The 27,780-nt window shown below is 36.2% G+C and overlaps 1 long non-coding RNA gene across 7 annotated transcripts in view; it reads left to right on the top strand.

Moving 5' to 3' along the window:
• Positions 1–26,917, top strand: part of LOC143692095 (uncharacterized) — a 46,265-nt gene extending 19,348 nt beyond the window's left edge. For 2 of the 7 annotated variants that reach the window (XR_013179957.1, XR_013179953.1), the window contains exons 4-9: positions 1,053–1,139; positions 2,733–2,820; positions 15,739–15,834; positions 18,416–18,776; positions 19,967–20,118; positions 21,261–26,917. This is a non-coding gene — a long non-coding RNA (uncharacterized LOC143692095). Of the gene's footprint in view, positions 1–1,052; positions 1,144–2,732; positions 2,821–15,738; positions 15,835–18,340; positions 18,777–19,966; positions 20,119–21,260 lie in introns of all 7 variants that reach the window. The other 5 variants (XR_013179954.1, XR_013179958.1, XR_013179956.1 and 2 more) reach the window with 5 other exon arrangements.
• Positions 26,918–27,780: the final 863 nt, after the last annotated feature.

Here is a 27,780-nt window from a genome sequence, read left to right on the forward strand (position 1 = left end):
ATGTTTAATACTGTTTAAACTTTCTTTTAATGTGAAAATGTAAGGAATTTGTTGCACTGTGTTGAAATGTGTGCATTGTATAAACAGTATTTTGTTTATACAAAATACTGTTTTATAAACAACTCTAGAAGAGTCTCAAACTCTTCAGCAATAGAATATGCCATTTAAAATTTGTAAAAATTTAGCAGCCTTCTCAATGCAATTAGAGAAATAAAGTCTACAAAGTCTTAGATAATTTGTTTTAATCAGTGGTCAATACTGAGGTTTTGGTGTGAAATGATTAATTTTATCAACCAGAGACAATCACTTGATCTTTACACACATTTTACAGACTGTGTAAGACTCTTTGTAGATTATATTTCTCCACGTGCATCTAGAAAGGTGATGAAATTTTGAAAGTTCTAAATGGCATATACCTGTGACGAAGCGTTTGAGATTCTGCTAGGACTGATTTTAAAACAAAACTGATTTTATAAGGCTTACTGTACTGGGAGAAAGGTGAGGTCAAAAATTTTTCCATGCTTCCTTGTATGATGTGCTGACCACAAAATCAACTTTATTCCTTTGTTGAAAAGGGGCAAAACATTGCCATGCCTTTCTAGCTCTGCAATCCAAAAAATATTCTCTCATTGGAAAAGTATAAACAACAAATATATAGACAAGCAGGTAGTTAAACATTAATTGCTACTGTAAAACTGTTAAAATTAGTGCAGATTTCTTGCATGCCGTAAAGTAGTTGCTGTAATGAACAGTAATTATGATAGAAAAATAGAATTTGGAACTGCAGTGATTGAAAACTTGTATGACAGATACATGGAGATGCTGGCAATTTGGGTTGTTTCAGTTTGCTATTACTCCTGATAATTACCAGAGCACACTTGAAAAGGCATCGTTAAGTATGACAAAAAGAAAAATCTGTCATCATAACATTAAAGATTATATTCTCTAATGCTGAAAGCTACATTGGTTTTTAGGAAATTGAAAATTTTATACAGATTTTAGTGTCTGTGTCTAGTGGTCCCTTTTTAACCTGTGCTTAACTATCCTTTCAGGAAAAGGAGCCTGAAAGAATACATAGAGATTTTGAAACAAGTGTGAAACAAATCCTTCTGCTCAGGCCCCCAGCTGTGCAACATGATGTAGGTTATTTAACCACTTTGTCTCTTTTTTTTTTTCTTTGTAGATAATGAAAACATGTTATTTTCTGTATGTTTAATAATGCTTTGTTTTGATTAAATTCTTTAACAATCATGGTGAAAATTTAATTTTAAAATTTATTTTAATTTAATAGATACAAAAAATGTTAAAAGCCATAAAAGATGTTTTGGAAACAAATATCAGTTGAAAGCTTACATCATTACTTTGTTAGCTAAAAATTAATTAGACTTGTAATACTTTGACAAATTATTCCAGCTGACTTAATCTTGAAGTATGTGTGACTGCTTATTGTTACTTTCTTTGCGTTGTTAGTTTGTCCTTTTACAATATTTTGAGCATTTAGAAAGAAAGTAAATGTTCTTGTTGGCTGAATTTCAGTAAACTTGTTGTGTCTTTTAAATAATTTAATCCTTTTGGAGTTGTCAAATTCATATTTCAGTGCTTAAGTCCCAGTGGTCTGGAAGGATCTAATCACTAGTGGATCCAGGAAAAGAAGAGATGTCATAGGAAAGAAATCAACAAATTCTGATATATAAGTTACAGAGAATATGGGGAGATATCAGAATTCTTAGAAGAAAAGAAACATTTAATTCTCTATATGAATCAGAAAAGTCTGACAAGTTTCAGTTCAGTATCCATGTTAACACAGTACTAGCACAAAATCTATCTCACAAATACAATCTTTGAACTGGTCTGTGTTACAGTATGATTAACATACAAGCATAGTAACTTAAGGAAATTGATAATAGAATTTTTAGAGGAATTTCTTGGCTACCTAGATTCTTGAAATTCACTCTGCAAAAAAAGAGGCAATAAATAAGTTGTTTAAGAAGTGGGGATTTTGAATCCTGAGTAACCTGCACCTGAAGGAAGTATTCATAGCTCTAATGATTCTCAGTTAACTGACAAGACAGATGTTACCTCCATATGTGCTAGGAAAGCCATTCATTGTAATAAAGTATCAATTATGATCAGTATGTTATTTGGAACTTGGTTTTTAATGTAACTTTGGTTGTTTGAAATATATTTTAACATGATATTTTATATGATATTTTAACATGATATTGTACAAATATTTTTTAACCTTTTTTTTATCTTCATTGTTACATGACTGTTGTAGGAACGTAAGGACTCGGGGAGTAGGTGTGAGCATGAACTCCTCTAGAGTGGGTGTGAGCATGAACTACCATGTGAGAATCTTGGTTTTAATCATGAACTAACCTTGAGTGTGCTTGTGTTCTTTTTGATCACTTTCTTTTCCTATTTCTTATTCCTTCTTCTGTTGCAGGAAGGCCTATATCGTTTTAGTTTTACTTTTATCCTGCCCAGTATTCCTCCAAAAGGAATGAACTTGAAATCTTTGTAGTTTATTTGTTAGTAATTCTTTTAAAAGAATTTTAGGTTTAGATTTGTGACATCGGTCATTATACTTTTTTAAGCATTTGTAGTTATTTTTTCTGTGTTTTCCAGCTGAAAAGGTGCTTATGAAAATTAAGTAATTAATTTCATTTTAAGGTAGTTGTGAAAATTAACTTCCTTTCATAACTATAGTCCTTTTCTTTTCATTTGTACAGACATACAATACATGATGTCAGCACAACCGTGTTTGCAACTGTCACCTGTTTCAAAGAATTTTGTAAGAATTAACTCTGGGGGATTGCTGTAAGTACTTTTCTAATACTGTTAGCTTTCTTTCTAAATGTAGTTGTATTTCTTATAAAAGTCCAGCTCCTACATAAAACTTCATCATCAGGGCTTAAAATGCCTAATTAATGGTTTGGTTGTATATTAACATTAATTTTAAAATGTGTAAAATATTTTATGACAATGATTTCACAGAGCACAGATAATGCAAGCTGCTCATAGTCTTTACAGACTGAACACTCTTTTTAAACTAATTCAAATAGTCTGTAATTTTCTAAAAGCCCCTTAGTTTCATTTAATTATATTTTCAATGTGCCCATTTTGTGTGGTTCAGTCACCTGTGTAAATAGCAGCTTTCTCAGAACTGAAATGAGCAAATAATTACTAACAATTTTGTATAAGCATTATTTTATTCAAAATAGCTTTTCACAATTTTGCTTAAAAACATGAACCGTGAGGAGACTAAAGAACAAATGGTATTCAACAAATGTTCTTAATTTGAGTAGCTGTGGTTATGCTACTATGCCTCCTGCATCTTGCTGATCACTGTACTATCTTAGCATTTAAGAAAATTGATAATGTCACTCTTACTGCATTCTTTCAAGGGGTCCAGTTTGCTTTTTTATTTATGTATGTATTTATTTATTTATTTATTATGTAGTCTATAGGAAAATAAGTTAAATTATACATTCTACTTTTTTTTCTGAAAGCAGAAGAATTCATAGTTTTTCCAACTTCCCAGGGCTAAATTGACCAATGTGGGCCAGTCAGATTGAACTCTTCATCATTGTTTCTTGGGAGTTTAAAAACAAAACTAACTAAGCAAAGCCAAAAAGATTCCCCAAAGCCCACAATAATTTTCTTCAAATTTTAAGCCACTGTTCCTCAAGAGAGAAGGTCAGAGTCATAGGAAGTTGTCTTCCTGGTTGTGCTACCCTGATCTTTTTCATCACGTAAGCTTGTACACTTGAGGTACTTGAAAAAGAAAATTAAAAGCTGATGTACAACTATATTCAATAGAAAAACAATTATATGAGTGGAGTGATGTATTCTTGGTGACCTGTGTTGCTTAGAAACAAACGGCTGTTTTGTCAGTTGATTAAATCCTCGTCTTCTAATTGTTTTTTACTGGAAAGTCCATTGCAATGCCTGACTCAGACTTGGACATTCCTCAATTAACCATGAGGTCAAGCTACTGTCTGCTTCCTTCCTTCCTTCAGTCTCACTTCATCTCAGCTAAAATCACTCAGACACCTGTCAGTGAGCATTGCTTATATAAAGTTTCATTTATTAATACTGAATTTACCTGGTGTGAGTTGAGTTAGAGCACACACGATCCCATAGTGCATTTCTGTTACATTAGCCAGTGCACACACAAGAAAAGAAAAATAAAAGCATTTTGCTTTCATATTAAATTAGTTGATATATTGTCAGGTAAGTAATCTACCACCAGAAACTTAGCCTGTCAGCATTGTTTGAACAAATTTAAACCAATGAAGTAATTTTATATGGGATCTATTCTATGTGTTGTTGTACTGCATGCTTTTGGTGAAGTGCAAGAAATTATCTGGCTAGATTAACCATCTCAGTGGGGATTTTTTTTCTATTAGTCACCAAAGAATATTTCTGGAATCACAGCTTCCATATTCAGCTACAAATCTGATGCATTTGTTTTCTCTTGGTTCACACTTTATCTTAAATATTGTAAAATCCTTTTCTCAAACTGAAAAACATAGCCATGGTTCATATGTATTTATATAAAGTATTGCTGCAGTGTGTAGTTTCTCACCATCTCATTTCCATATCCACCTTTAAACTTGTTCCCAAACTTCTCACTTTAGACCCCAAGTGTTCCCTCCCTTTCTATGCTCGTAATTATTGCCCTTTCCTTAAAATTTGTAGTGGTATTTTTTTGCTTTCTCTCATTGTGTTTCGCACGTGATAGGAATTTATATAAACATTCAGTAATTCCCTTACATTCCATGGCTTCTTACTGTGACTTTTGCTCCATGTACTCATTAGTTCAAGAACTGAGTTTCAGAAGTGTTCAACCTACTTAGGGTATGTCCTTGAAGTAGGTAATAGTAAGAAGTTTAACAGAAGTAAGAGTGTCTGGAAGATCTTCACAGGTTTTATTTTTTTCCCCACAATGACCATAGAAAATAAATAATATATTTTCAGGTGGGATATACCTTAAACCTGGACATCATATGTGTTTCTGGATACTGTGGTAACTGCTGTTGTGTTGTCAGGGAAACAGCCTTGTGCTCATTAGGCAAAACCAATGAGGATTAAGCAAAGCTATAATATAGCTAAGTCCCTGTGACCTTAGCAGGATCAAGATCTATTAGTTCTTCACTTTGCAAGTGTCCCTCAAGAGTGAGGGTGATATGCACAAGTAAAAGCATATCTGCAGTATGCCTGGTATAAATATCAGACTTGGAGTATTCTAAGAAGTGAATGCATTTCTCAGTTAGATGGATTAAAAGACTCCGTTTGTGTAAGTAAAATCTTTATCAACTAAATGATAGAAAAGTTTTTGTGTGAGCTATGAATGTGGAAGAGATAATAACTCTGGAGTCTCTTTTATTTTTGTTGAAAATTCACACAAAAATATACCAATATAAAAGTACCTTAAAGTCACAGGGTTAAGAAACAAAGTTTATGGCACTCTGGGGTGCGGAGTAGTTGCCAACAGTTTTCAGCACAGTGTTCTTCTTTATTAATAAATATTGACGCATGTGTTACTAAAGTAAACCTCCAATATAGTTGTATTATTTCATTCCAGTTTTTTGTATTAAAAAAAGTTAAACTTTTTCTGCTTAGGCATTAAATTATTTTTGCTTTTTCTAACACAAAATATAATATTACACATTAGTTGAATTTTCATAAAAAATAAGAATGAAGGAGCAACTACTTATGACGTGATTTGGCAGAGTCTCTGGAGTTTCTTGTTCTTTTCATTGTATTGTTGTGTAACATCAAATGTGATTTAATGTCTTTCTTAATTAGCCCTAAGTTTTAATTATTTATCTGCATGTATCAACCATTATACTTTTTAAGTATCTCTTGTGTTACATGTCCATTATAAAAAAAATTAAAGTTAAAATCAGTGTTAGTTTGTCTGCAGACAATGACAGATGAACCTTTTTCAATACTTGTCCCATGTCTTGTGCTGAGTACGGAGCACCTGACTCAAAGCGTGAAATGAGATGTCTAATTATGAAAATGGCTTGATTTCTAACATTACCTTGTGATATGTTTTCTTTCTTAGTGCTTTGTTTTTACCTTTAGATTAATCTAAATCTCTGGCCAAAGCCGGCGGATTTTGTTAATTTTGATTATTCTTTCCTGCCATCCCAGTCCTGTTTTATCAGCGCTCCTGAATTTCATTATTTTTTATATCTGATTTTTTAAAGTAACTGTGTGGTTTTCTCAAAATTATTGCCTTTACCATTTCATCAAAGTTACAGAAAATTTTTGAGTATAAGATACTTGTTATCAAAGCAAGTTCAGGCTTTTTGCAGCATGTTTAAAGCCATTATAGAAATCTTGAAATTGACCTGATTTCATTGCTTCATTTCTGAGAGTTGCCATTTTCCTAATAAGATATTTCTATCAGAACATCGGGGGAATAAATGAAGCAAGAGGACAGTGAAGACTTGGCTGCTTCTGTGAGTTCAATATGATGTCAGCCTTCTTAACTATGTAAAATGCGCACTAGAAAAGTTAGAAATGAGAGCATATTCAATACTTTAAATATTTAATGCTTAGATATTTAAGAGCAGAACAACATCAAAGTTTTTAGAATGCATGCAGAAGTTGACTTAAAAGACTGCAGCATACATTCTGAGAGAAAAATGCACTGTGATGAAAAATAGAACATTAATTTGCAAAGTTAAAGGATTAGGAAATGTACATTTCTCATTTCTATTTCTTCTTCTGTTATTAATTTTTTACTTTTAGTTTTCATGCCAGGTACAGAGCTGAATGCTTTTCTTAATATGTTATCTACATCTCAAACTTTTTCCCCTTCTTATATTTTTTCCTAATTTTTACAAGTAAATCTGTCCTTGTTTTCTCTTGGTTCGCCCGCTGTTAGAGCTTACTAATATGAATGACCTTGACTAAGATAAGTAATCAGTAATGACTAATTCAGAAAACAATAAGTAGGATACAACTTTTTTGTTTTCTTTTCTCTAAACCAACTACCTAGTTTAACAACGTTCCAATAAATTACTGCAGGCTATCTACTACCCTGCTGTTTTCTTGGATAATCTGCAGTCCTGAACAATTGTGATAGCAGCAGCAGCCTCCCCAGTTGTTTTGTTTGTGGACAAAGAGGCAGATCAGCCTTTCCTGGCTCATGGAGTACATTAGATGAATCCAGGACATGTCATCCTCCCTGTGCATGTGCTGTGCAACTGATCCATGAGTGCATAACAAGTCTAAGATATTTCCGAAGCTGTTGATTTACAGCAGGCCATCTGTGCATGGCCCACAGCCACGTGTCCAGGTGTTCCACTTTGTTTGGTAGATACCTGGTCTTCCATGTGAAATGCTGGCAAATACAGCTTTCTCATTCTGTTTTAAGTTACTGCTGTAACTTTGGTCCATCTATTCTAAATACAATGTATCATGGAAATCTAACTTGTTTGATCTAATCCAGGCATGGATTCAGAAGTAGTCATTGGAAAAATATTAATGTGAAGTTTAATTCTATAGTATGAATATGGGGGAAATCAGAACTAACAATACTCTAATCATGTCTGATTTTTCTTCCTCTTTCATCTTATATAGCTATTGACAGTGCTGTAAAATACAAGAAGAGTACCAAATCAAAATGTTGACATTTGTCACATATTGAGAACAAAACCCCAGGGAAAAAATGAGGTTATGGAAGACCTCAGGTGTTTAGGTTGCTGTTGTCAAAAGACCGAACAGAGAACTGTAGTTTTAACTGAAATAAATAAAAGCATAATGTCCAACCTCTAATTTAGTCCAGTGACCATCTCAAATTGAATTCTTGTGAATTATATCCCCATAGATTATGGAACATTATTTCCATTGCTATTACGAGATTATGTGTTTATCGGAATAGTTTGTATTGATTATTTCTGCACTACATTGTAATATTTTGAATTTGGAGCACTGTACATTAGACAGGTATTTAAATCTGTATGTTGGAGGCTTTCTTTTTCTATGATTTTTTTTTGTAATTTACGTTTAGACTTCTGATCTACATGTTTAAAAGTTAAATTCATCATAAGAGTAACTTGCCATAAATAACTTTCTGAATGGGTTTAGATGAGTGAAACATTCAGCCTTGGAACACATTTATTCAGGTTATGAAATACAGATGCTACAGTGGGTATATTAATTAACTGATGTGTAGTTTCCTTAAAAAAGGACATATAGCAATGTGCTGTTGCCCATCAGTTTTAAGTGAAGGACTGTCAACCACAGCAGCTACCTGTGAACAACTGAATATATTTATCTATGTAGTAGATATCTTTGTGTCACTGCAGCAATAAGTAGCAAAAGTTAGATAATCCTAACAGAAATCAAGGACACTAACAACTAACCAAGAGTATCTCATTCTTTTGCAAATTGCTTCCCCAATTTTTTCCTATGGAAAATGATGCAGAATGTTTATATCAACATACTTGTATTCCTCTGCATAAGTGACTGTATTTTTTATCACTTGCTGCATTAGTATTTATTTTACTTGTGTTTTGTATACAAAATATAAACAAATAGAAAAACAGCCATAAGCTTTAACATTTATGGATATTCTTTAAAATCATCTCACTGTGGGTGTGTTTTTTATGTAAGTATGTGTGATCTACATATTGATTTTCAATTTACAACCCAGTTTAAACTTAGATGTAGAAGCAACCCAAAACTTCAATTGTAAGACTGTTATCACTATGTTTGAGTTTGCGTCCTCCTTCAAGTCAAACTGTTTCACAGAATATCTTGGTTTGAAAAGACAGGTCTCTGCTAAGGAAGGCAGGAGCCTCTCTTCAAGCGGAAAATGTAAACCCCCTCCTCCTGAATTATTAAGGCGCTCTCAGGCAAATATATGGGAATAGGAGTAGCAGTTCTTTATTAGGAAAAATAAAAATGCAGCAATATAGAACAACACTGACAGAGTCAGAATACAACCTGACACCCTGTGGGTCAGTGGGTTGTAGCAGTCCCATTAAATGGTGGCTGCAGCCCTCCTGCAGTGACAGGTGTGGTTCTGTTGAAGCAGTGACCCTGTAGAAGGGTGCAGTTTTCCTCTGAAGGTCCAGTGGTGGTGTAGAGGGGCCTGGTCTTCCTCTGGGAATCCACTGGAAAAGAAAGCTGCTCCTCTGGGAATCCAGTGGGAAAAGGCTGCCTGTGGTGTTCCAAGGCTCAGATTATATCCAGGTGAGAATGCTTGGCTCCTCCCCCTGGGTGGAGCATCTCCCAGTGGGATGTTGTAATTTCATCAGTCATGCAGTGAGACGCAATGGCCCATGAACAGAAGATGTCTCCTGGAGGGAGGATTGGTTGTGGAAGAGATAAAGAAAACTGCCCCACCTGGTTTTATCAGGTGACCCAATTAACAGAAGACAACAGCCCCACCTCTATCAGATGGCTATCAATAGAATACACACCCCTGGCCACATTTTGCATTTCCTACCTAAGACACAGCAGCAGTGGTTAATCATGTTGCCTTGAAGCTTGCTGTGATCCATAGCAGTGGACAGGCAGTGCTTAAGGGTGCTCCCTTATGGCTCACTTCATCTTGCAGGAGACAACAAATTACTTCAAGGGAGCAGTAGCTCCCTTGAAATGCCTCCTCCCATGGCTGTCCACATCCTAGCTCAGGCAGCAAGGAAACTGCTGCAGATGTAAAGAACTGTGAAGTTGTGCACTGAAGGAAAGTGAAGTGTGCTGCTCACAGCTGTCCTCTGTCTATAAATAGGGGAGGTGTTTCATTTCAGAATCAAAGTAGTTTGGTCTAATTACTTATTAAAGCTGATAATACTTGCCAGCAATGCCTGGCATGCTACCTTATAATTTTATTTTCTGACAGTTTAAAAAGGAGATGTTTGGGGAAGCCTCAATGCCTGTTGGGCTTTTTGATCTCTTGCTAAGTATTGTGCTCTTTTGCAGATTATTACTGAAACAATATAAAGCATGCAAGTTTTCCACTACTACTATTATTTGAAGCACTGGTTTCAGTTTAATATTTCAGAAGTGATAGAATCAAGTGCAAAAAATTATTAATGGAAAAAATGAGAAAAATCCAACTGATTTGCTAACATTCTTTGCTGTTCCCATTTCAAGCCTGCAATTTAGTAAAACTGAGTAAATACTGGTGATGCTTCCTCTGAGAGATATTATGTTCTTCAGAAGTAATAATATTCAGCCTTCTTCAGCCAGAGAAAAACACACGGAGGATAATTTGGATTACCAGTTCTGTTTTTTAAGGGTATTTACAGGCCCACGTCCAAGAAGGTGATTATTTCAGTGCTTGTTGCTTAGGATTTATATTGAGGCACATGGTTGCTAACATAAAAATGTTCAGCTTCCTTAGGAAAAGGTATTTACGTCCTTTAAGGCACAAAAATACAGAAATAGCTGCATTGCATCAAAGCTGTTAATTTTTTCTGTATTTAGCCTGTGGTTGGAGTTCATAACCCCTTCTACAGAGAAAAAATATTGCATTTACAGAATAATCATCTTAATAAAGAAAATTTCATGTTGGGTTCTTGCTGCTTCTGAGGCTTGATTTACATTCAGAGACTGCTCAGTTGAGGGCAATGGAGAAAACAAAGAAAAGGTGAATGTTACTCTTGAGTAAAGGAGAACAAGAAGGAAAAAATGTAGAGAGGCTTATAGATTGACAGTGACACAAGTAGCTGACAGTGTCTTCTGAATAGTCAGTATTTGATAGATATTTCCTGAGCAAGTGCAAAAAAGAAAGTGGGTAAAATTCAGGATAGACTTTTAGGGAGAGGGTATGATCGCATCTGTTGAGAACATAGTGAGAACCTTGGATATATTGTAGAGACTTTTGGGATATCGAGTATAGTTAATTGCATGTCCTGATACACAGGTTAGTTCACAGTCATAAGTGTTCTGATATGAGGTATCTGAAAAGCTCCATGTTCAGCCTGATAATAAACAAGACAAGTACTGCAATGCTGACTTCTTGCCATTTCTTTTTGCACTTTGGTATTTACAGTTTCTGAGTCATAGTAGCCCAGTATATTTTCACTGCATCATTTGTTGTTTTGTAAGCCTGCATTGTTATCTCCTTTCTAAGTTACGGAGTCCAGGACTTTTTTTCTCTTTTGTATGGTGTTTTTTTCCACACCTTTCCTTGTATTTCTAACATTGTATTAAAATTTCTGTGTGAATTCCTTCATTATTTTTGTATTCTTCTTGGGTTTTGGCTTTTTTTTTTGTTTGGTTGGTTGGTTGGTTTGGTTTGGGTTTTTTTGTTTTGTTTTCTTTTTTATTTGGTTTTTTGCATTTTTGTTTTTTGTTTTTTATTTGGTAGAGTGTTTTTTAAACTGAAATCAGTAATACTAATATAGATATGTCTTTGATTTCTGTAGTCCATATGAACACTGGTATAACTGTCCTCCATTCTAATTTTTACATGATATCTATTACAGAGAGATTTTTTGTTAGTAAGTTTCTTTCTTAGTACATGCATTTGGTTTCATTTTCATTAGGTACAAGTTGTTTGGTTTTTTCTTGCAGTGTCCACTGAGTATATGGTTACCAAGAAAATTGTATTTTCTCATGTGATTTTCAAAGTGGAAATGAAATCTGTGAGTGTTCTCTTGGTTATAGAGCAGAGCTCAGATAAAAACTACAGTCAACATGCATGTCTTATGCACTGGTGCTTGTGAGACTGGACTAGAGGTTCTTGCTGTTATCTCAGTGTTACTTCTTTCTCCCAGGGGACTCCTCTTTGAGGTAATACAACTTCTAGGAGTTGAGGTGTTGAGGTTACAAACACCCTATTTAAAATGATGTGGTGTTTGGAGAGCCAGAATCACAGTTAGGCAAGCAGACAATTTTCATCCAGTCATCCCTTTAGTCAGGTATCTGATATGATCTTAAGTGTTCAGGATTGTGGGTTTCAAGCCTACTGAATTCCTTAGCAAATGATATTAGGTGTATTTTACAGGTCCTACACTGGGCACAAGGTAAATGTTGCCCTAGAACTTTGTCCAAGAATTTTCAAATTATGTGACTTTTGAATCTTCTGAAAATATAATATGCAAGCTTCAGCAGAACACAGCAGAAAAAAAATACATGCATATTTTGCACTGTATTAGACACAAGTGATACTTTCCCTACTTCTGCAAATCAAACAGATGCGTTTCCCTCTAAAACTCCTTCCAAATATCAGACTTCCATTTTGGCTTAATCAGAAACTTAGACTGGTTGTAACAAGTATTAGGTCTGCTGGAATGTCATATATTAGATACATAAGTTCCTGTTTTACTGACTATGTGAGCAACTCATAAATCTTTAATATAATCTGGCATATGTACATGACTCTGCTGCATCACATTTTCTTAATGAGGTTCTGTTTAAATTTCCCATCTATTCACTGGCATTTTGACAATTCCAGAAACAGGTCTGGCAGGATTTTTTAAAACAAATATTCTAATCTGTTTTATAATGCTGCAATTTTTTTTCCATAGTAGTATTCAACTCAGCTTTCCCATGCAGCAGTGTTAATGTCTTTGATTACTAAATTTCAGGTAAAAATTCCCTCTAAATTTCTTTTTCTTGGTATGTGTGCAGTAGATGTCTCCTATGTACTACCTTGATGAAAGGAATTGGGTAGGATGCTAGTGGCCTGCAAATATTTGCCAAAAATGTAAACAGAATTGTGTTTTGAGGTCAAAAATGTAAACAGAACTGTGTTTCAAGTTCTGCAATTTTTTGATTGAATAGCTCAGTTGGAAGGGACCTACGATGATCACCTGGTCCACCTTATTAACACAGATTCATAGAACAGTTTGTTTTGGAAGGGACCTTAAATGTCAGCTAGTTCCAACTCCCCTGTTATGGGCGGGGATACTTTTCACCAGATCAGATTTCTCAAAGCCTCTTCCAACCTAGCCTTGAACAGCTTCAGGGACAAGGCATCCACAGCTTCTCTGAGCAAACTGTTCCAATGCTTGATGACCTTCCCAGTAAAGAATTTCTCCCTAATGTGTAACATAAACGTACACACTTTCAGTTTAATGACATTCCCCCTTGTCCTGTCACTATATGCCCACGTAAAAAGTCCCTCTCCATCTTCTCACCTTTTCTGTATTGGAAGCCTGCTTTAAGGTCTCCCCAGAACCTTCTCTTCTCCAGGCTAAATGTCTCCAACTCTCCCAGCTTGGCTCCAACAGGTCTGTGTCCTTGTGTTGGAGAGCTCAATGCACCATTCCAGGTGGAGTCTCACAAGACCAGGGTAGAGGAGGAGAGCCATTTTCCTTGACCTTCTGGCCACATCATTCTTCAGCAGACACAGCTGACTTTCTGGGCTTGCAAGCACATGTCGCTGGGTTATGTTGAACTCCTCATCCACTTACAGCCCCATGTCCTCCTCAATTGGTCTGCTCCCAATCCATTCTCCTCCCAGCCTGTGTTTGTGCTGGGGAATCACCATGGCCCAGGTGCAGGACCTTGCACTTGGCCTTGTTGAACTTCACAAGGTTCACACAAACTCACCTCTCAAGGCCATCTTATACATGTCCAGTCCCTCTGGATGGCTCCCTTCCCTCCAGAGGGGACCACACCACACAGCTTGGTGTCATCAGTGAACCTGCTGAGGGTGCCATCGATCCCTCTGTTCCTGTGACCAACAAAGATGTTGAACAGTGCTCGTCCCCACACTGACCCCTGAGGGACACCACTTGTCACTGGTTTCCACTTGGGCATCAAGCCATTGACTACAATTCATTGACTCCAACCATCCAGCTCATCAAGATATTCAAGACTGATTCCTGTTCTTAGGACTCTCCAGTAGTTCCCTTGCCATGACATCTGTTCCTTTGGATTCTGGGATTTTCCTAAGCATAAACCATCTACCGATCACACTGATTTGCTGTCCCTTTCTAATTGCAGAAAATTAGAATTTTCTTTACTGATAATTTTAAGTTTTCATAGGATCTAATATAACCAGTTTTTACCAAGTACTATTTAAATATGCAGTGAATTTTACTTTTTCTGAAGCAATAGAGTTGGTAAGACTTCAGGTTTGTGGCCTTGTTTTTTGAATAACTTCATGGGTCTTGAGAGGATATTACTAAAACCTCTACTATTAATGGAAGAATTACCAGAATTACCGGGATACCAGGATCACTGAGTGTAAAATTTGTACATAAGTTCTGCTCCTTCTGTGTATTGACTTTCATTCCTTTCTTCCTAACTGGGAGTATTATTAGAAGACAGTATAAATTTATAAGTCTGAATTTTCATCTGTTTAAAATCATCATAAGTCACTTTAAAACAATGCAGCTAGTTGCCCTCTTGGGTTTAAAAAAATAAGGAAAAAACCTTACAAAAAGTATGTATATTTTTGGAAGATGTTTAAATATAAAATAATTTTCTCTGGTATGAAAAACCTCTATTTAGTAGAATGTATTATTAGTTATTACTGTGGCTTCTTGATAGCATCTTTAAAGAGTAATTCTGTATTCTTTGTTCGAGTATATTTTTCCGATTTTTTCCATTCTTTTCCATAACTAAAAAATACTTGCATTTTCTTGTGTTCATCTTCCTTACCTCTCTTAAATTCCTTGCATTCCATTCTGTAGATTACTTCACATGTATAAGTTACTTGTTAAACTGTCCCTCTTCAAAATCTTGGGATGGGTGATACAATTCAAATTTTGGTATTGATGCTAAAACAAAATACAGTGCTGTTGAATTGATTCTAATTGTTAAGCAAGAGGCACAGTGTTAGAGTCATAGATTCATAGACTCATTTTCATTGGAAACAACCTTTAAGTTCATAGAGTCCATTAAGTTGTACCAGTTAAACCAGTAGCAAAAGCAGTAGTTGTGAGAGAATTAGAGAACTACATCTCAGGATGCCATTGATTCAGAGTTTCTTCTTTTTGTATGATTTGTTACTTTTCTAAGATACAGCTGAAATCATTTTAATGAATTGTCTCTTTAGTTGGCATTTAATATTCACTTATCTTTGTTGCTCTGGCTGTTCTGTTCTGCAGCTTTTCCCACGGTGAACTGAACTAATTTGCAGTATTGTCAAACTGCAAATGAGTGGGAAAAAGAGCTAGTACTTATCTTATATTCACGGCTAAAGGAGAGGAACCTAGGCATGTGCACCTGCTTTGGAAAATGCTGCAATTAAGATGGGTTGCACATCAACACAAATAATTTAGTGACTTTGGAGGTGTGTCCCTTCAAAACTACTGAGTCCTTTTCATTTAATTTTAGCAATTTGCAATAGTTAATTTTGTTATTCTGTTCCAGATCTTCTACTGTTACATGCATTTGAAACAGATTTTCCAATATATCTTCTCTAAGGAAAGCTCTTTGTGTTTGTTTTCTGACAGCCTCTCATGGTGCCACTGAAAAGTCTTCATGACACTCATAAGCCAAAATATTTTAACAAGGTCACTCATTTGGTTAATTTTTGTCTTAAAATGAAACCCTAAATTGGTGGATATATAAATTTTTTTTGTGTTGGACATGAAGTAAAGAATATGATGAACACAGTTTCAGATTAGTTCCTTAATCACATGAATTTTGATCATGTCCGGTACTTCACTGAGGACTGACTCAAGAGCTTTTCCTTCGCTTGTCGGTTTCCTGACTGGAGTCTCTGAAATAATACATTTTAATATCGTAAACTTTTACCTCACAATGCACCCCTGCTTTACATCATTGTTTGCTTCTTGCTCTTAGGTTTCCTGGTCTCCCACAATATGTCACAGGCACAGTCACCATCCTAGGTTCGCTGTCAGTATTACGGTCTTAAAAATCCTGTGCTTTCCTACTTAGGTGAGAAATCCCAATCCATACTGATCCTATTTTCCTTATTAATCCAGTGAACTCATTTATCTGATTTCATTCAGGCGTTTTAGTGTTTAACACTACTCCTCTGTTGCAGCAAGCAGTTTTTCTGTTTTGTGTACTGACCAATAAGCTTTTCATTTATTGTTTTCTTTCACCATGTTTTTATATTCTAATGTTATTAAAGTAATTTATAGCCAGCCATTTTGCTTCCTGCATTGCATTTCTTGTACTGTGCTTTGTATATGTTTTCATACATTTGGTAGTATTTTTTTTACTTACCATGCCATGTTTACCATGAGTTACCATGCAACTCTATTCTTAATCAACCAATAAACTGAATCCTCCTATATCTGCAAAAACAATACAAGTAAGTAATTTCTATTGCTCTTTACTTCTTTGTTTGTCCATTATTTTCACCAGTCCACCAGCACAATATAAACTTTATTATTGTCTTAAAATTGAGTATATCTAAAAAATACACACACCATACTTGATCACTGTGAGAATGAAAAAGTGCAATGCAAAAGTTAAAGAGAAGCAATTAAGTCTGAATCCCAGAGTCAGAGTGGAAAGCCACATAGGTATAAATATGACATGTTTATGGATTGATATATGTTTTCTGGGAGGAGGTTACAATTTGCATCATACATAGTAGTAGGGACAATTTATTTTTGTAGATGCAAAAAGAAATGCACTTATGCAATAGATCATAAAGACTGAGAAGATTATGAAGTTATAGGATTTCCAATATTAAATAATAAAAGATCTGTACAAAATGTTGGAGGAAATGGCAGGATTTTTTTTTGTTTGTTTTGTAAATATTTATTAATTTCCTACTTTAAACCTTCTTTAATTTTCTAGGTATTGTAGAAGCCATTTCTCAGTCTTCTTTTACATGCTTGACAATACTTCAGATTTGAAGTAATGATGAACTAAACACACTGTTACTGTTTTGTTGTTTCAAACTTAGAATATCTTGGAAAGACAGCTTAGATTTTAGCCCAGTTCTGGATGCATTAAGCTCTCCTTTTCCATCACCTTCAAGCAGGAAGTTTCCTTTTATGTTGGCCTCTTTGCCTATAGCCTCCAGGAAATAATTTTGATTTGCTTTTTATATTCAGTTCAAAGCAAGGGCATTCAGAGAAAGAGTTTTGATTGTATTTTTGTTCTTTTTAGTAACAGGAATAAACATCAAAACAAGACATTAGATCATGATAGAAATAGAAAAAAAAAATCAAATTAGAAGAATTTTCAGTATAAATAGACATATAATTACAAGCCCTTGAATTTTTGTAATTACACATACTCAAAAAATCCTCTATGTCATTGCCATAATGAAAAAGCCATCATTTCTCTTCAAAAGCACTCCAGAAAGCAAAATTCAGCAGACAGTCTGCCAGCATGTCCAATTTGTCCATCTCTCACAAAAATGGTACCATATCTTCAGTAAGGAAATTGGTCTTCTGTTGAAAGCAAAGTAATTACAAGAATTTCTCAGAAAAAAAGAGCATTTCTCTCATCACCCCTTGGATTTGAAACTGTAAATACTTTGCTTTTCCCTTGCTCCCTCATCTGTTGAATTTCAGGAGTATATAGGTCCCTGACCTTGGCCTGATTGACAAGGGAAGTTAAAACTGCAAGCACTTACGATTTCTTTCCACATATCAGTGAAAGGATGTTAGGAATATCAAATGGATGAACAAAACTTAAATAATATTTAAATTATGGAAGGTATGATGTATGCCATTTTGTAATAAACAGTTTACTTAATAATACGATTTTTATAATACGATTTTTAATGTAAGTAAAAATCTGAAATACTGTGATTAGAAGAAAAAGCTTTTTTTTTACATATGATAAATATGTGTCAGTATATTGTGTGCTTGCTACTTGGATTTATTTTACTTGGTTACAATTAGCAAATATTAGTAAACATGAACTTACAGACTCGTTATGCTTTCCACGTTCCCTGAACTGCTCCTTTCAGACACAATTTTACTCTGTCTTGTCTTTATCCAGTCTCCAGATAGTAACAACAGGGCTGCTGTTTCATCACAGTTGTGTGCATTCCATATGCCAGGTTATAAATGTTATTAGAGAAGTAAAATTGAAGTTGCCAAAAATTATTAATAAAATTTGTCAGCAAAGCTAGATTGCTTTCCAATAGGGAATGAAGTGTTCTGTCGACACTCTCAGTTTTTATTTTCTTAATATTCATACTAAGATCCCAGATCCCACAATAAAATATATTGTAAGAAGTAGACTAAAGAAAGTTAAGTTATCAGGCTGTTGCTTAGCAGTGATTTTTAAGATCCTCATTTGAACTTCTCTTTCTAGCTTCTGTATTCTTTAGAGACTCTCACACATAAACAATAAAAAGTGTGTTGACATTAAAGCTTGTATTTCCTCCCTACAATATATAATTTTCCCCCATCCTCAGTCTTTTGTTAGTATTTTATATGAAGAAAGTCTAACTAAGAGTCTCATTCAGAGTTTAGTTCCAAGACTTAAGTTCAGCTGGATGAACAAGTTTCTCACATTATTTTTATGCTGGTCATGGGGGAAGATTGAAAAGAGATGAAGAGATGAAAAGAAGGCTGGGAATCCCACTGGACATGAGTGAAGTCTTCATAATCCATTGGACCTGATGATGTGCATCCCAGAGTCCTGAAGATATTCACTGATGAAGTTCCCAAGTTGCTCTCCATGATATTTGAAAGGTTATGGCAGTCAGTTGATGTTCCAAACAACTGGAAAAACGGAACCCATTTTTAAAAAGAGAAGAAAGAACAATCCTGGAAACTGCTAACCTGTCAGCCTGACCTCTGTGCCTAGGAAGATCATGGAACAGATTCTCCTAGCAATTGTGCTGAGGCACTTGGATGACAGAGAAGTGATTTAGGACAACCAGCGCAGAGTCACCAAGGGTAAGTCCTGTTTGACCAAACTGTTGACTTTCCATGATGGAGTGACAGCATCAGTGGATGAGGGATGGGTTACAGATTTTATTTATCTGGACTTCTGTAAAGCCTTTGACATGATCCCCCACACATCCTCTTGGAATTGGAGAGACATGGGATTGAGGTGTGGACTGTTTGGTAGGTAAGGAATGGATTTGACAGTCACATCCAGTGGACAACTGATGGACATCAGTGACAAGTGGTGTCCCTCAGGGGTCCATAGTGGGGCAAGTGTAATTTAATATCTTCATTAATGACATAGAAAGGGATCAAGTGAACCCTCAGCAAGTTTGCAGATGACACCAAACACAGGTGGTTTTGATACACCTGAAGGATGCCATCCAGATACTTGGACAATCTGGAGGAATGGGCCTATGGGAATCTCATGAGGTTTAACAAGACCAAGTGCTGGTGGCTGCATCTGGGGTGGGGCAACCCCTGGAATCAGGGCAGTTTGGGCATGAACAGCCCCAGAGCAGCCCTGCCCAGAAGGGCTTGGGGGTGCTGTGGGTGAGAGGCTGCACATGGCCCAGCCATGGCACTCACAGCCCAGAGAGCCAAACGTGTCCTGGGCTGCATCCAGAGCCCCGTGGGCAGCAGGGCAGGGAGGGGATTCTGCCCCTCTGCTCTGCTCTGCTGAGACCCACCTGGAGCACTGCATCCAGCCCTGGGCTCCCAGCACAGGAGGGACCGGGACCTGCTGGGGTGAGCCCAGAGGAGGCACCAAGATTATTAGAGGACTGGAGCACCTCTACTGAGTGAAAAGGCTGAGAGAATTGAGTTTATTCAGCCTGGAGGACAAAAGGCTTCAGGGCAACCTAATTGTGTTTTTCCACTACCTGAGGGGAGCCTACTAGAAAAATGAAGAGCAGCTATTTACAAGAGCATGTGTCTTGGTTTAAGACAGTCTAAATGGGAACACTCTAAAATGAGTTGCCCCCTTTATAAGTTTAACTAATCCCTTTCCACAAATAAGGAGAAAACAAAGATGAGCAGGTGTAAGTGGAAAAAAATGACAGTTTGCTAACAAATGAAACTGTAACAGGCAAAAACCAGTAAGTAATCACTAGATACAAAATTTCCAAAACGTATTTTCTGAGAACCAAGAGAAACCCAAAATGCTGGAAATGTCTTTTTTGGGATGGTGTCTGCTGCAGGTGACTCTGTGTGGGGAGACAAAGGGAAAAGATGGTGGCAAACCCTTCCCCCAAGATGGCGGCCTTTGCAAACCCTCCCCCCAAGATGGCGGCCTTTGCAGGCAACAACACGGACCAGGAGACAGTGGATGGCGGCAAACCCTGATGAGAAGGTAGGAGATACAGAGCAGTTCCAATGGCAGATGAAGACTTCCTGGCTTGTGTGGGGCCAGCTCTGCCACCCGCTGCCTCCTCCTGCCACGTGCACCAGCAGCTTGGTGCTGCTGTCTGCCAAGCAGCTGGTGTGTCCAGGGGAAAGAACTGGCCTGTTGGCACTGACCTGGCCCCAGAGACTGACTCAAGCTCCATGCTGCCCATAGGGTTTGAAAAATTCACCCCCAAATAGTTTTTGTTTGTGAAATAGACTTTTCTGAGTGGCTGCTGTTGCAAGCCCAGAAAAAGAACCCCAACCACCTGAAGCAACCCACTCCAAAGCAGAGCCTTCGCCTTCTACCAATGCTTCCACAAAAGAGAGCACTCCCTGCTTCCAGTCTCCACATTAAAAAGGGATGTAAACAATACCCCTCTTCCCCCACCTCAGGATTCCCATTCTGGCTGCGGCGCTGGATCATAAAGAAACAGTAAGGGTTTTTTGGGGCACAGATAGTTAAGCAATACAATCATGTTTTGGGTTACCCAAGACCACATGGAGTTGGACAAGACAGGACAAGGGGCAGTGGCTTCAAACCGATGGAGAGTAGGTTTAGGTTAGATATTGGGAATATATTCTTTACTGTGAGGCTGGTACCTGAATGAGCTGCCCAGAGAAGTTATGGATGCACCATCCCTGAAGGTGCTCAAGTCCAGGCTGATTGGGACTTTAAGCAACCTGGTCTAGTTGAAGGTGTCCATGCCCAGGGCAGGAGGCTTGGAACTAGGTGATCTTTAAGGTCTCTTCCAACATAAGCCATTCTACAATTCTATGGTTCTATTCCCACATTGTCCTCTCACTGGATACCAGCAACAAGAGCACAGCACCACCCTGTCCACTCCCCTTCCTTCCAGAGGAAGCTGTACAGAGCAATTCGTTTCTCACAACTAAGCAAAATTTGGCATCATTCAAGTTCAAATCTCTAAGTTCTTTTCAATGGAGCTAGTCCTGATTTTCAGTTTGAACATCTTTATAGGTTTTTCTATAGGTTTTTCTGTGTACATTAACACAGAAAAGCAGTTTGAAACAATGTTCTTAAAATTACCATATTTTAATATGTTTATTACTATTTCTGACTCTTCATTGCTTGATGTTTAATTTTAGCATTTGAAAATTTAGTACCACATCAGAATGACTTGCAACTACAGCAGATTTCAGAGCCTTCTGAAATGAAATCCAAGATGCTAAAAGCTAAGAGAGCTCGTATGCATGTTGCAGAGCAGCTGAGAGCTCAGAACCTCCAAGAAGAGCAAAGAGCCCAAGACACTGAAAAGATGACTACTTACTTTTGTATACTTCTGCTGAAGTATTTTCTGAAGGTTATGTGTTTAATGAATTAATTAAAACCAGTGTGAAGGCTTCCTGATTCTGTGCTACATGTTCATGTCTATAGAAGAAGAAAGAAAAGAGGCGTGCAGGGAAATAACGCCAATGTACTCTCATGAGACCTTAAAAATGTTTCTATTTAAAAATCACTTTATGTTAAGTTGAGAGTATTTGCATATTGTCAAGCACGGAAAATATTTATAGATTTGAAGACAAAGTGTGTACATGACACAACATTTGAGTTGTCCTTGTAAAGGGTTTTGTGTAATTCTTTTTTTGTGAAGAAAAGATGGAGCATTGTACAAAAGCAGGAAAATGACAGGAGAAGGGCATCTGTAGTGGGTTTGGCCTCAAAACATTTTGTACTTCTGTGTAGCTACTCTGATGATGTAAGAAAGGAAGAAGACATTACTTTAGACATGGGAACACTCATCCAAAGCAGAGTTTATAGTTTATGTAGAGGAAATGGCCAGGTATCAGGGTATTGAACCACACTGACAAAGTTATTGACTAATTTGATATCTATTTTATGTGGCTAATGAAGGGAGAAAGTCCTGCTGTGTTTATTTAGCTGTTCTATTGCCACTACATAAACAAGAATGGCAAAAAAATGCCCCTTCATGTATCTAGACAAGAAGATGCAAGCAATATGCAAAATACTCAATATTCTGATAGAATATTTTTTAATATCTTATATGATATATTATATTTTTTAACTGGTCTTGACTTTACATACAAAAACATACATACATTTTTCTACTCCACTCCAGCTTTACCTGCATGTATCTGTAGTACACTTTAAATGAGTATAATTTGTATGTTTGTTACTGTTGATGATCTGAAACTCACTATTCTGCAGTAACATTACCTAATGGTATTCCCGGTTTCTGTGCTGTATTCAGACCTGAAACATCCACCATCCTGGAACTGGAATTCAATGAAAGCCCTTAAATGCATATAAGCCACTGAGCAAAAACTCATTTTCTTTAAAAATATGCTTCTATTCCACCACATTATTTGTTAATGCAGATAAAGCATATAAAGATGTACAATTTTCTGATGATGGTAATTAAAAGATACTTGTTCATCCTCAAATATTGAAAATCTACCAGGATATTGATAAGGTGTCAAATTATTAAGAATTTATGGTGATACTTTAAATGAATTTTACAACATCTACTTCTTGATATAAAAGTTGTGATTTATGAGTACAGTGGCTGAGAATATTTTAGGTCAAGATTTAACTGTAGACAAAAGGTAGAGAATTTTTTTTCTTTCACAACATTTTAGTGATCCACTTAAAAAAAAAAGAAAAAATAAATAAGTGAAAGGAAAGTAATTTTTTGAAGTCTGGAGCCTGATAATCTCTTGTACTTTCTTTGTGGAAGGTTGTTTTACTTCTTGTTTAATTACATTTGCTTCACATCTATGTAGTGCATTACTTCAGCGTTATTTGGTAGAGTTTTAGGGCCAAATGTTGTCTTTTGTTTCAACCTAGTATTTGAACTAGGTTGATACAAGATGTTGAATATTCAACATTGCTTAGGAAGAAGGAGACAAAATAAAACACTAGTCAAGATTCAAACAGCCATTATATGTTATAAAGACACTATCAAGACCCACAAAAAAAGTGGTCAAAAGCCAAAAAATTCTTGAACAAGAAAAGAGAAGCAAAGGCAATTTTCATTTCTATTCTTTTAATGTTTATTAACTCAAAAAAACATGATTTCTGAGAGCATTTACTCTTAAAAATACTGTACTTGCACCATCAAAAAGCTTCTGTTAAAATTATATAGTAGACTCAACCAGCAAAGATGGGGCTATTTATATATAAGATTATGATTCTGCGTTTGTTTTTTAATAAGTACTTTAATGTAGGAAGTTCTTATTGAATAAATACCATAAATAGGTCTAATTTGATTGCTGAAACTATTTTAACTTCTAGTCTAGCAAGTACAATATGTGAAATAACATTAATGTTGCTTCTTGATTTGTGCATGATGAAGTTTTGCACCATGATGTTTGAACTGTTCTGTAACACACTATTGAAATGTCTGTTCTACCAGTTTTTACAAATGGGCAACAATGACAAATGCACTGAAATATAAAGTATACTAACATAGTTGCTTGATTAACTATGTGGGATACATTCATGCTACCAAATATAGAGCAGATCATAGTCCAGAATATCTTGTTTCAAGTCTTTGCAGAGTGAGGATTACAAACTCTGCTAGAGCTCTGTGCAAAATCAGAATTATCCTGCAGAAAGAACAGCTGCAAAATTCTAGGATTTTCTGGCTGGTAGAAGTAGGTGTAGCTAGAAAAGGGGAAGAGGGGAAGGAAGTGAAAGGTGAAAGATGGAAATCATCTTGCCTTTATTCTTGGTGTAGCTGATGCTTAAAATATTTTCAGTGTAAGCATTTCTGTTGTCTTAACATGACGTAAAAGTGATTCCCTAGTACTTGTTCTGTTGAACCTTCTTTGTGTTGCTTTGTGAGGAGAAAGGAAACATAAAATTCTGTGTCACTTCTTCAGAACGTATACAAGGAGATAGAAAAGTTTGAGAAGTCTATGACAGGAAATGTCTCTGCAGTACATGGCTGTGTGACTGACAGGTAACATTTGGATGTTAAATTGTTAAGAAAAGACGGGGAGATGAAGAGATGGTGAGACAGAACCAAGAGCAGCCCTGCCCAGAAGGGCTTGGGGGTGCTGTGGGTGAGAGGCTGCACATGGCCCAGCCATGGCACTCACAGCCCAGAGAGCCAAACGTGTCCTGGGCTGCATCCAGAGCCCCGTGGGCAGCAGGGCAGGGAGGGGATTCTGCCCCTCTGCTCTGCTCTGCTGAGACCCACCTGGAGCACTGCATCCAGCCCTGGGCTCCCCGCACAGGAGGGACAGGGACCTGCTGGAGAGAGCCCAGAGGAGGGGATACAATTGGTTTAGAGGACTGGAGCACCTCTGCTATGAGGAAAGGCTGAGAGAAATGGGATTGTTCAGCTTGGAGGACAAAAGGCTTCAGGGCTACCTGACTGTGTCCTTCCAGTACCTGAGGAGACCCTATAAGATGGAGAGCAGCTATTTACTAGAGCATAGAGTGACAGAAGAAGGGGATATGGTTTCAGACTGATAGACAGCAGGTTTAGACTAGCTTTTAGGAAAAAAATCTTTACTGTGAGAGTGGTAAGACACTGGATTGTGTTGCTCAGAGAAGTTCAGATGGCCCATCACTGGAAGTGTTTAAAGCCAGGTTGGATGGAACTCTGACCAACCTGGTCTAGTGAAAGGTATCCCTGGCCATGGCAGTGGGGTGTTTGCAATTGTCTGTCATGAGACTTAGTTACTATGCCCTTTATTTTTCTTTTTCCCTCTCCCTGATATTATTATTTTTACTCTCAATGCCTTCCCACTTATTCCTGTGATTGCAGTTCTTCAAAATACGGGTACTTACAGCAGCTTGCCTAGGCTCTTTGTTCATAGTCAGTAAGAAACAGGCATTTGTTGGCAAAATTTGTCTTTTTTAAAACAGGCAAGATGAGTCGCCTTCTTTAAGACCCTGTTCTCTTCATTGACTATAAAGAGGCCATTGAGCTCAGCTACAAGTTCAGCCATAGGCATCTGCTTAAGAGAGGTGAAATTTGTCATTTTGAAAGAGTCATCTGATAGGGAATACACTATCATCTCAAAGTTCAGCTCAGTTGGACCCATTACTTCCTTGTCCCAAAATGGCCACATTACAGTGACTTTTCTGGTGTGCATTTTACTTGACAGAGTTGAATGTTTTGCTGTTATCTAGTTCCCAATAGTACTTTCAGGATTGCTTCTTCAAATAACAAATTTCTCTAAATCTCCAGGTTTCTTTTCTTACACTCATTAAACCAAAGTCTTTTGCCTTAATTAATAATCTTAAAGATATTAAGAGATCCTGGAACTTTGATACAGGCTATGAGTTAATGAATAAAGAGTGTGGGTTTTTAAAATACATTAATGAGACATTGTGTGAAATGGATATAGACATATTAACAACTTTGACAACAAGAGTAAATACTTTTCAGAGCAGGAATGGGAAATCCCCTAACTTGTTTTTATTTCCCTCACTAAAATGTCAGAAAAGTATCTTGGGAAAACAAGAAACTGTTTAACTCATTAAATGTTTAATCTTGAGATTGTATGGATGTTTTATTCTAGGCACTGAGATATGTTGTGGAAACTCCATTACTGAGGGTGGGAAGGATGGAACGAAATCAAAAGAGGAACAGGGAAAAGTGAGGATGCAAGACCTCTCTTTCAGCACTGTCAAAGGGTACTATCTATTCCTAAAGTCATTTCAAGACTGAATACAGCTGCTTTTCATTAAATTTTATCACTGAAGTTCCACTTGCCATGATCTGCAGTCCCTTACTCTGATGTCAGGATGTATACCTTTGCCTTAGCCTGTGAAGTTCTTATTTCAGATGTGATTCATAAGGTTCTATAACTATTCTAAATGACTACATGTTCATTGTTATTAGGTAACTTAAATTAAGTGATCTTCTAATTAGGTCTTAAAGGATACTGACAAGGTATAATTGACATAAGAATATTTATGTTGAGCTTTATCAGTGGCATGAATTTAATTCAGTAATTTTCAGTTATGCAAACCTAATTATAAATTAACTATCATTAAGAATTATCTCATTCATTGCATTTTGTTCACCTCTTGTTACATTTTGCCGCAGATTAGCTAAAGAGTCTTTTGAGAAATTAATGAATAGACATAGAATTACACACAAAATCTTGTTTTTCATTGTAGGTCTAAAAAAAGTTAAATAAAATATCAATGTTTCCTATTAAAAAAGGAACAGTATATTATGGTATTATTCTACATATCGAATTTTTGTGTATAAGGTAAAAATCTCCATGTCTTAAGTTGTAGTTACTACTTAATCTCTTCATTAAGTATTTCTAAGAGTTCTAATTGAAATACTATGAATTGTGAGGAATAGGAAACAGAAAAGTGTCTTTTATTATATTTAGTCATCCTATAAATAAGTTTAAATAAACTTATGCTGAGCAGATTATTTTAATTTATTAGTAATTATTTCTTTCCAAATTATTTGGTCCTTTCAGAAGACACAGAGGTAGAAAATCTTCCCTCAGTGATGCCACCTTTTTATGTATTTATTATGTATGGATACATAGAAGATTTTAAACTCCAACCTGATGACAAAAATTTTAAAAAATAATAAGAGATATCTAAAGCTCAATGGAAACTTTTTTTTCTGTGATTATGATGATTTATAGTGTGTTTTGTTTCTGATCAGATATGGTTGTAAAACTGTTTCCGTTGGCTTTTTTCAGCATGTTTATGTTTGCATGTTGAACTCTGTAAATATTAACAAAGAAAACAGTATTTCTGATCAAAACTTTGGTAAAATAAAGATACTTCTCTCCCACACACTGCTGAGTGGAAAATTTCCTTACTCACTGGAATCCTTAAATGTGCAGGTGTTCTTTTATGGCTGTAATTTCTTTGACATGAGTTCAGGAGGTTAGCAGTAATTCAGAAATGTTTGTTTCCATTGCAAATAAATACTTTTCCTTCTGTATCTAGGGGAAAATACAGGATTTGTATTTGTTACTAGGTCTGTGCATACGCTTTTGGGTGAGCAGGCTTTTTTAGTGCACCTGATTTTCTTAAAGTTGTAAATTTTTAATTTCTAGTTCCAGTTTCACCACCATGCTAGCAAGATAGAGAGTACCGTAAAGTTATATAACAGTGACTACATGTAAGAAATAGTTGTACAGAATCAACTTCAGGTTTTAAAGAGTATATATCTGTCTTTTTCTGGTACTGTCTTGGGGCCCTATTGATGATCAGAGATGTTGCACAAAAGCAGTTTGTTTTCACAGTAACAAGGTTTTTGACTAATAGAGGCTTTGGTTGGAAAAGAAAAGCATCAGTCATATTATAGTCTTTTGCACTACCATTTCTGTAGTCCACAGGGTCTCACTCTGTGACTCAAACAGCCAATTTGGTTGCAGTGATACTAGGAAGTTAGACCTGTTTCCAAGTGATTTCACTTCTTATCTATCCAGAAACTGCATGAATGATTCTTAAGTCATATGAAACATATTTGTTCTAGCTAGCCATGAGATAAATAGGATGAATAGGTTAATCAGAAAAAAACCAAAAACCAAACCAAACCAAAAAAACCCAAACCAAACCAAACCAACCAAACCAAACCAACCAAAACAAAAACAAAAACAAAAAAAAAGAAAAACCACCAAAAAACAAAAACAAAAACAAACAAAAAAA

The sequence above is a fragment of the Agelaius phoeniceus genome, chromosome Z, assembly GCF_051311805.1.
Source record: "Agelaius phoeniceus isolate bAgePho1 chromosome Z, bAgePho1.hap1, whole genome shotgun sequence".
In the NCBI taxonomy this organism is placed as follows: domain Eukaryota; kingdom Metazoa; phylum Chordata; class Aves; order Passeriformes; family Icteridae; genus Agelaius; species Agelaius phoeniceus.